Raw genomic sequence first — 8,005 nt, forward strand, 5'->3', positions numbered from 1 at the left:
TTGACAAAGTTGTAGAGTCCTTTGAGAGCCCAGACAGGAGAAGTGGCTGTTGGAGGGCACCAGGGACAACGTCACAGGTGCTGACAACTGGTCCACGAGTAAGACTTGCATGCAGGACGTTCAAGAAACTGGCCCTGGCACATATTTTTCAGGGAGTAATAGGTTCCACCCACATTGGGAGGAGCAGGAAATTGAGATGTAAGGCTCCCACACCATTACTAGAAGACACTGTGGTGCCCAGCTTTCTGGGGGACAGCGGTTTCAGGCCAGGCTCCTCCACCTTCATGGTGCCAAGCCTGGGTCTTGTCACAGGGAGCCCAGGTTTGCAAAAAGATTTCCCCTCTGGTTTCTTCAGAGATTTCCCCACTGACTGTCTCTGGGTTGTAGCTCTCCAGGCACTAAGCCCGGTAAATTGATGGATTCGGCAGCGTTTCTCCTTTTCCCCAGTGCCTTAGCAATCAATTGCTAGGTAACCAATTACCTGCAAAACTTAGCGATTTATTATAAAATAAGAATAAAACATTTGCTGAGGCAGAGTCAGAGAGCAGGCGTAGAAAGCTCACTTTTCACGGGGGGAGACCTGGTTAGGTTCCTGGCCAGTGCATCTCAAACACAGCCCCCATCCGTCTCCCCGTGGAGGGTTTGGGGCTGCTGGGATACTGAACAGATTTCAGTAGAGCTTCCAATCCAGACCCAGGTGAATGGGACAGAAAGCCCTGGTGGCTTACGTTTGAAGAATTCGCCAGTGAAAACCTACCTTGTGAATGACCACAATTTGACCCATTGTGCGTGAGTCACCTGCAGGGAGCCGGCAGCATGTCTTAGTTTCCGTGGGTTGGGAATCCACGTGTGACTTGGTTGGGTGCCTCTGCCTCAGAATTCCTTACAGCCTGTGACCAAGGTGTCGGTTGAGGTGCCCTCATCTCATGGCTCAATGAGGGGAGGACCTGCCAGTCACTCACTGGCTATTGGCAGGAGTCAGGTTCCCAGTTGTTGCTGGACTGAGTTTCTGGTTGCTCACTGAATCCTGGTGGAAGGGCACCTAGAGGGGGCAGCCAACGTGGGAAGGTGGTTTTCAGATCGAGTTAGCAAGAAGAGCAAGCAAAATGGATTAGAACTGGATCTCAACAGTGATAAGGTATCACGTCCCGTTAAGAGGGGGGTCACTAGGTCCAGTCCATAATCTGGGGGGCGGGGGTGGGGTGGCAGGGGTGGAGGAATTACACAGAGGACACGAACAACAGCAATCAGGGGCCACTGGAGGAAAACCCCGTTGCCGCACCCCCCCCCCCCAGAGAACTGTTCTTTCTGAAAATTCTTGGAAGGTAGCCCTTCCCATAATGCACTGCAGCTGTTAATTCCAACTCACAGTCACTCTATGGGGCAGCGTCAAACTGCCCCCTTCAAGTTTCCAAGGTGATGAACTTTACAGAAGCAGACTACTACAACATTTTCCAGAAGAGTGGATAGTGGGATCGAACCGCCAATGTTTTACTCAGCAGCTGAGTGCATCTCCACCGTACGACGGAATCTCCTTGGCCCTTGTGACAGCCCCTTTAAACCTCATCACAGTGTGATGCTGGGGGCTGATGAGATGCCAACTATAGTTTGTGGTCCCATCAAGCTCATCAGCAGGTGATGGAACTTGATGTGGAAATTGGCCTTGCTGGGAAAAAAAATGAGCCCATCAACCTAGCCGATAGAGAAAGAATTTGGTACTTGTGTGTTTACTCATTACAAAAAGGCTATTAGAATTATTTTTAACTGTCTTTAAAATTCAGAGTAGGTCAGCTAGTGGTGATTTTAGATGGGAAGAGGGAGCTAATGGCTGGGGCGAGAAGGAGGGGTACTGCCGAGTCCTAAGGAACTTCCTTTTTTGACCTTGGTGGCGCTTCGACATTTGCGTTCCTGTTGGGATGAGTCATTGAGCAGAAACCATCTTCTTTGCGTCTATGTTTCTATATGTGTTACATCGAAATAAACAATGTTCTTGTCTAAGAGAGACTGCAAAGCTGCAGTGTGGAGAAGCAAAGACAGCAGGGTTTCAGGCAGAGACGAGGAAACCGTCTGAACAATAATGTTTATACATGCCGCCAGCACAGTTTATAAATAAAGAACATTCCCTGCCCCGAAATGGCTTTGGAAAGAGTACTCTTTAGGGAAATTCTTCTAGGAAGCCGTGCAAAACCATCATGCCAAACTTGAAATCGCTATCTTTAGGAATTCCTGGCAGCTTATCCGTCACTGGCTTTGGGGAAAGCTTGCCCTTCCTTTATCGTCTTTATTTTATTTAAAGAGAAGAATCTATTACGTCATAAATGGGACAAGGACAAGACAACCATCGAGGCGTAGCATCTGGATGAGGGAGATCGTCAGCAGGAGGTCAGAAAGGTGTCGGGGGGTTGCTGAGATACAGAGCTTTAACAAGCTCATAGGAAGTCAAAGAAAGCTGCCACGGAAACATGGTTGGCCGCAGGTCAATACATCAAAATTACCAGTGGGATTCCCAAAGCAGGATCAGCGTCATGATTGGGAGATGGACATGATATTGGACAAAAAGACTTACAGTATTGGTCCAGGGGCTTCCTTGAGGCAATTCAGGGCCTGGCTCATGACCATGCAACCCCTAGTGCAGCGAACTCCGTCAAGGACACTCCCAGGGCAGCCCCTCAGGGAAACTACCCCTCCCTGGCTTGGTGAGGGGTGCAGGCCATCCACGTTCCAATGTACTCCGTCTGAGTTGCCCTCGTTTTAAACGGAATGATTAATGCGACCAGCTGAGGCTTCCTTTTGGTGTCGGTTGTAAGTGCTCGTTGCTGTGGGGTCAACCCTCAGTTTTATGGTGACCCCACATGTTCCCCCATCAACTTTCTCCATTGTTTCCTGCCTATTACCTTTAAGGAAGCTCAGCGTCAGACCCTCTGGCTGCATTTGAAACTCCAGTCCCCTTTCTCTGCACGTCTCCGGCCTAGGTTGAAAGAAAGAGGAGCTCCTCTCACCTCTAACTGCTCTGATCAAAGGCATTTCCAATGCTACATGCTAGATCCATATCACCATACTGAATAGCTGGAGTCCAACCTGAAAATACAGCCTTTTGCATTCCTTGTATTTTTGGGCACACTACGGCCAAACTTTGCCTGCCTGGAAGACAGTCAGGTGGGAGGTTTGAACGCTCCTTAAAGCATCATGGGCCCCCTACCCTGTGCTGGAAACATCGCCAGGCAGTGCGACAGCAGGGCTATTATAAGGAGCTGCTGCTGACCCCCAGGGTGCCCAGTGTGGCCAGGCTTTCAGGAGGCTTGTTCGCTTGGCTCATTTCCTAACTTTGTCTTCTTTTACAGTGTTTTTCTTTTATCCATAAAAGCACTAACACGCTTTGAAGCAAGTGGTAAGACATCTGAGTTGCTCAGAGCCAAAGGCGTGATGAGCCTCATGTTCAAAGTTGAAGAGGCCCTTTCCTCTGTTTTTTCTTCAAATGTAGGGGGTGATTCATGCGTTCATTTGTCTTCTTAGAATCAAGTTCCCAAATGTCGTGACTCTGCACTTGTTTTATAAAATGTTTGGGTATCTTGTGTATGCGAATGCACAAACAAACAAGCAAGCAAGCAAATCAATGCAAAGTAAAACTCTATAGTTTTATACTGGAGATTAAGTCACAATATCATGTTACACATTTAGAAATCTTTATTAAGCAAAAATATTAAAATATGAGGCTATTGTTTCTCGTCATCTTTTTTTAGTGTGTTTATTTTTCCTTTATTTTGTTCACTTTTCCTCATTTTATTTTTAATTATTATTATGTTTAATCATTTTATTGGGGGCTCGTACAATTCTTATCACAATCCATCCATCCATCCATCCATTGTGTTAAGCACATTTGCACATTTGTTGCCATCATCATTCTCAAAACATTTGCTTTCTGCTTGAACCCTTGGTATCAGCTCCTCATCTTTTCCCCTCCCTTCCTCCCTCCTTCTCCCCCTCCCTTCTTCTCCAGGTAGGTCTATACATTTCTGATGATGATGTTTCCATATTTCTAACTCTGTCCTGGAAAAATCCTGTGCTCGTTGATTCACACATCAATGTGTGCTTCCTCATGGAGCTAGCACCATGTTCCTTTCAAATCATCTTTTAGATGAAGGAATCAAAAAGGTGTCTGAAGGGGCGAGACCAGGGCTGTAGCGTAAGGTAAAAGGAGTAAGGTTTCCCCATGCAATTCTTCCATGACAGCCCTTGCTACCCTTGAAAAATGGTCAGGTGCATTGCTGTGATAGGGGGAAAATTGTCGGTACAACTTATCACCCATATCATTTTCTGTTTTTTTAAGTCTTCTTCTTAATAAGTCCTTTGATCTGCCTGTGTTCTTCAAGAAAATCTACCCACGTGATTCTTTTGGAAACCCCCCCCCCCCAAACAATTGCAATAACCTTCTGAGCTGACCTCTCAGCCTTGAGTTTAACTGGATCATTGCTAAGTTCCAGGTAGTCTCGGTTTCTGTGGTTGAAAATGATATTTGCAGTGAAGTCCATGGTTTCGCATAATCCCATCATCCAATCTCCAGCTTTCTTTCTCTCACCAAGGCCCTATTTTCCAATCATGGACCCTTCTCTTTTGTGTCTAACTTTTGTATTCCGGTCACCAGTAATTATCTTGATAGCATGACTGATCAGTATCAGACTGAAGAATTTAATATAATTCAATTTCTTCATCTTTGACTTTAGAGCTTGGCATGCAATTTTGAATAATCATACAATTAAGTGGTCTTCCTCGTAGGCGTATGTATATAATTCTCCGAATGATGCTGTTGTGCTTCAGGATAGATCTTGAAATGTTCTGTTTTGATAATGAATGAACATAGTGAATTACATGATTGTCCTATTCAAAATGGCCCGCGCCAGTCCACATTTGCTCATTAATGCCTAGGCTAAGAAGCCCTAGTGATACTGTGGGTTAGGCATTGGGCTACTCGTCACAACATTGATGGTTCAAACCCACCAGCCACTAGTCAGGACCAAGATGAGGTTTTCAACACCCTCAAATGCCCTGTGTGGTGTTGCTATGAGTAAGAATCTATCTAATGATAGTGCTTCAATGCCGAGAGTATCGATCCTAATGTGCTTCATTTTACTTTTGATAATTTCCACATTTCCTGCTCTGATTACTAATAAATGTCTTCAGCTGCAGCTTCTCATTTTGAGCCATGCCCCATCAGGAAATGAAAGACTCAAAACTGCTCCATCCACATCATTACTGTTGAGTCTACTTTAAAGAACTAGCTCTTCCCCCATCGCATTTGAATGCCTTCCAACCTGAATCTCACCTTCTGGCACTCTCAGACAACCTTTCATTGCTATCCTTGAGGTTTCAGTGGCCAATGTTGTCCATTTCTTCTTAGTTTGGGTTAGTGTGAAAGACTCACTGACATCTGTCCACTGACTCTGCTGGCATTTAGAATATCATTGGCATCACTTCTACCATCACAGCAACATGCAACCTACCACAATATGACAACCTGACAGATGATGGGTGGATCATAAAGACTGCAGCCTTGGAAAACCGTCGGGGGTAGTTTTCCTTTACTCTGCCAGAGTTGCTTTGAGTCGTGGTGATGTTTGTGTTTAGGTCCTTGACCTTCTCACGAGCATTTTTGATAGCATGATGGCAGCAGAGGCCTGATGGGAGAGGGCCTGTGGGAGAATGGTCACCAGAAATGGAAGGCAGTGAAAAGAGACCTTTTGGAAACTGTACTCTGTAAAATGAAGGAGAAGAGGAGAGTATTGGGTGGGACAGAGAAGAGAGGTCCAGAGAGGGCTTTGAAGACAGGAAAATATCAGGCTACACGGAGACCCGTGAGAAGGAGCGAGTGGTAACGGAAAACTGATGAATGACAAGAAGGAGGACGAATTGCTGCGGTGCAGTCCTTGAGTGGGCGAGGGGCGATTGTGCTCAAGTGGCCTTTGCTCAGAGTGCAGATCTTTCACTCACGTTCATGAAGGGAAGACCATGTGCACGTGTGCTGCCCTAGTTACGCAGACAACAGGAATTTGGAGAATCACGAGTGTTTCCATTTTCTAAATAATAATAATAATAATAGGTGGGGTGGGTGGGGTTGGATGAGTACGCTCATCCACCACAAGTGAGAATGGAATCAAGTGGTTTGGGAAGCAATGAAAAGTTTGGAGGTTGCCATTTGGGGGAGTAGGAGAGAGCAGGGATGGTGCTTGAACCAGTTTGCTGGGTAGTAGAAAAATTCCACTTCCCCTCAGTCATCAAGGATTTCCAGCAAGAAGACCACTGAGTCTGAGTATGAATGTCTTCCAACAAGTTTGATCCTGTCTATGTTGTAGACAGAGACTGCTTCCACGAGGTGCACCCCTGGTGTTATTAGGCACCAGGCACTGTGGTAGGTGCAGGAAATAAAGGGATAAACAAAATTGGTTTGCTTTCTGCTTGCTATTCAGTTATTTAGTGAACACTTATTAGTTCAAACACAGCCAGTGGTGCTTAAGAAAGCCTGGTGATCTACTGTCATAATTTTACCAAAGTCGAAAAACAAACCCACTGCCACTGAGTAGAGTTTGACTGACAGTGACCTTATGGGACAGAGTAGAATTTCTCTATATAGTGTTTGAGACTATTTATCTTTACAAAAGCAGGCAGCCCCATCTTTCTCCTATAGAGTTGCTTGCGGGTTTGAACTGCTGACCTTCTGTTGCAGCCAATGCTTAACACCGCATCCCACCAGGAATCCTTTCTATAAGACTATAGCTACTAAAATACAAAGGGAGGCCCTCCATGAGACGAACTGACACAGTGGCGCAAGCATAGGAATAACCGGGAGAATGGAGTGGATTGTCAACAGAACGAGTGGGTGCCTGAGGTGTCTTTGATGGTAGGAGGAATCACTAGGAGGGTATTGGTATTTCAGGTGAGTCACCTGAGCTGCTACGTGGAACTTGGATTTAGGATGGAGACCAGAGGCAGGGGCCTTACATGGGTTATGTACTAGTAGATCAGATAGGAAATGTTGAGTCTAAAGTTGTTGTTGTTAGGTGCTGTGGAGTCTGGTCCTGGGCCTCCTCACCGTTGTTCTTACAGTCGCGCTCATGGTTGCAGCCTCTGTGTCAATCCATCTTCTTGAAGATCTTCCCCGTTTTCGCTGCCCTTCTATTTACCAAGAATCGTGTTCTCTTCAAGGGCTTGGTCTCTCCCGATAGCGTGTCCAATGTATGTGAGATGAAGTCTTGTCATCTTCACTTCTAGGCAGCATGCTGGCTGTACTTCTTCTGAGACAGATTTGTTTGTCCTATCGGCCGCCCACGGCACTATCCATATTCCCCAGCAGCATCAATTAAATGCAACTCTTCTTTCCTGGTCATCCTTATGCAGTATCCAGCTTTCATATGCTTTTGAGGTGATTGAAAATGCAGTGGCTGGGGGGAAGCACACCTTCTCCCTCAAAGTGGCAGCCCTGCTGTTCCACACTTTCAGTCGGTCTTTACCCAATGCAATATGTCATTCCATCTTTTGGTTGCTGCTTCCATGAACGTTGATTGTGGATCCAAACCAGAAGAAATCCTTAACAACTTCCATCTTTTTTCCCGTTCGTTGTGATGTGACCTATGGATCTGGTCGTGAGGAATTTTGTTTCTTTACAGTGAATTATAGTCCACATTGGAGTACTAAGTTAGGACTACTGTTACTGGAGTGGAGAAAAAGGAATAGATAAGAGAAACAATTGTCAGGGCTGAATGAATTTTTGAATGTAGAGCCTGATGAATCTCAACTTTTAATTCTATATCTTGGCTGCAAAAAAACTCCTTAACCTGAGCCCCAAACTAAAAAACCAAACTCATTGCCATTGAGTTGATTTCAACTCATAACTACTTTGTAAGACGGACTCAAACGGCCCCTGTGGACTTGCAGGGCTGTAAATCTGTCAGGGAGGTTTCTCTTGCGCGGTGACCGGTGGGTTCAAACCTTTGCCTTGCAGTTAGCCCTCCAA

The 8,005-nt window shown here is 45.7% G+C and overlaps 1 protein-coding gene across 1 annotated transcript in view; it reads left to right on the plus strand.

Moving 5' to 3' along the window:
- Positions 1-8,005, plus strand: part of IPCEF1 (interaction protein for cytohesin exchange factors 1) — a 114,569-nt gene that overhangs the window by 103,678 nt on the left and 2,886 nt on the right. The window lies entirely within an intron of this gene.

The sequence above is a fragment of the Echinops telfairi genome, unplaced genomic scaffold (genome assembly GCF_000313985.2).
Source record: "Echinops telfairi isolate 266 unplaced genomic scaffold, ASM31398v2 ScPeMD7_3533;HRSCAF=4204_0, whole genome shotgun sequence".
In the NCBI taxonomy this organism is placed as follows: domain Eukaryota; kingdom Metazoa; phylum Chordata; class Mammalia; order Afrosoricida; family Tenrecidae; genus Echinops; species Echinops telfairi.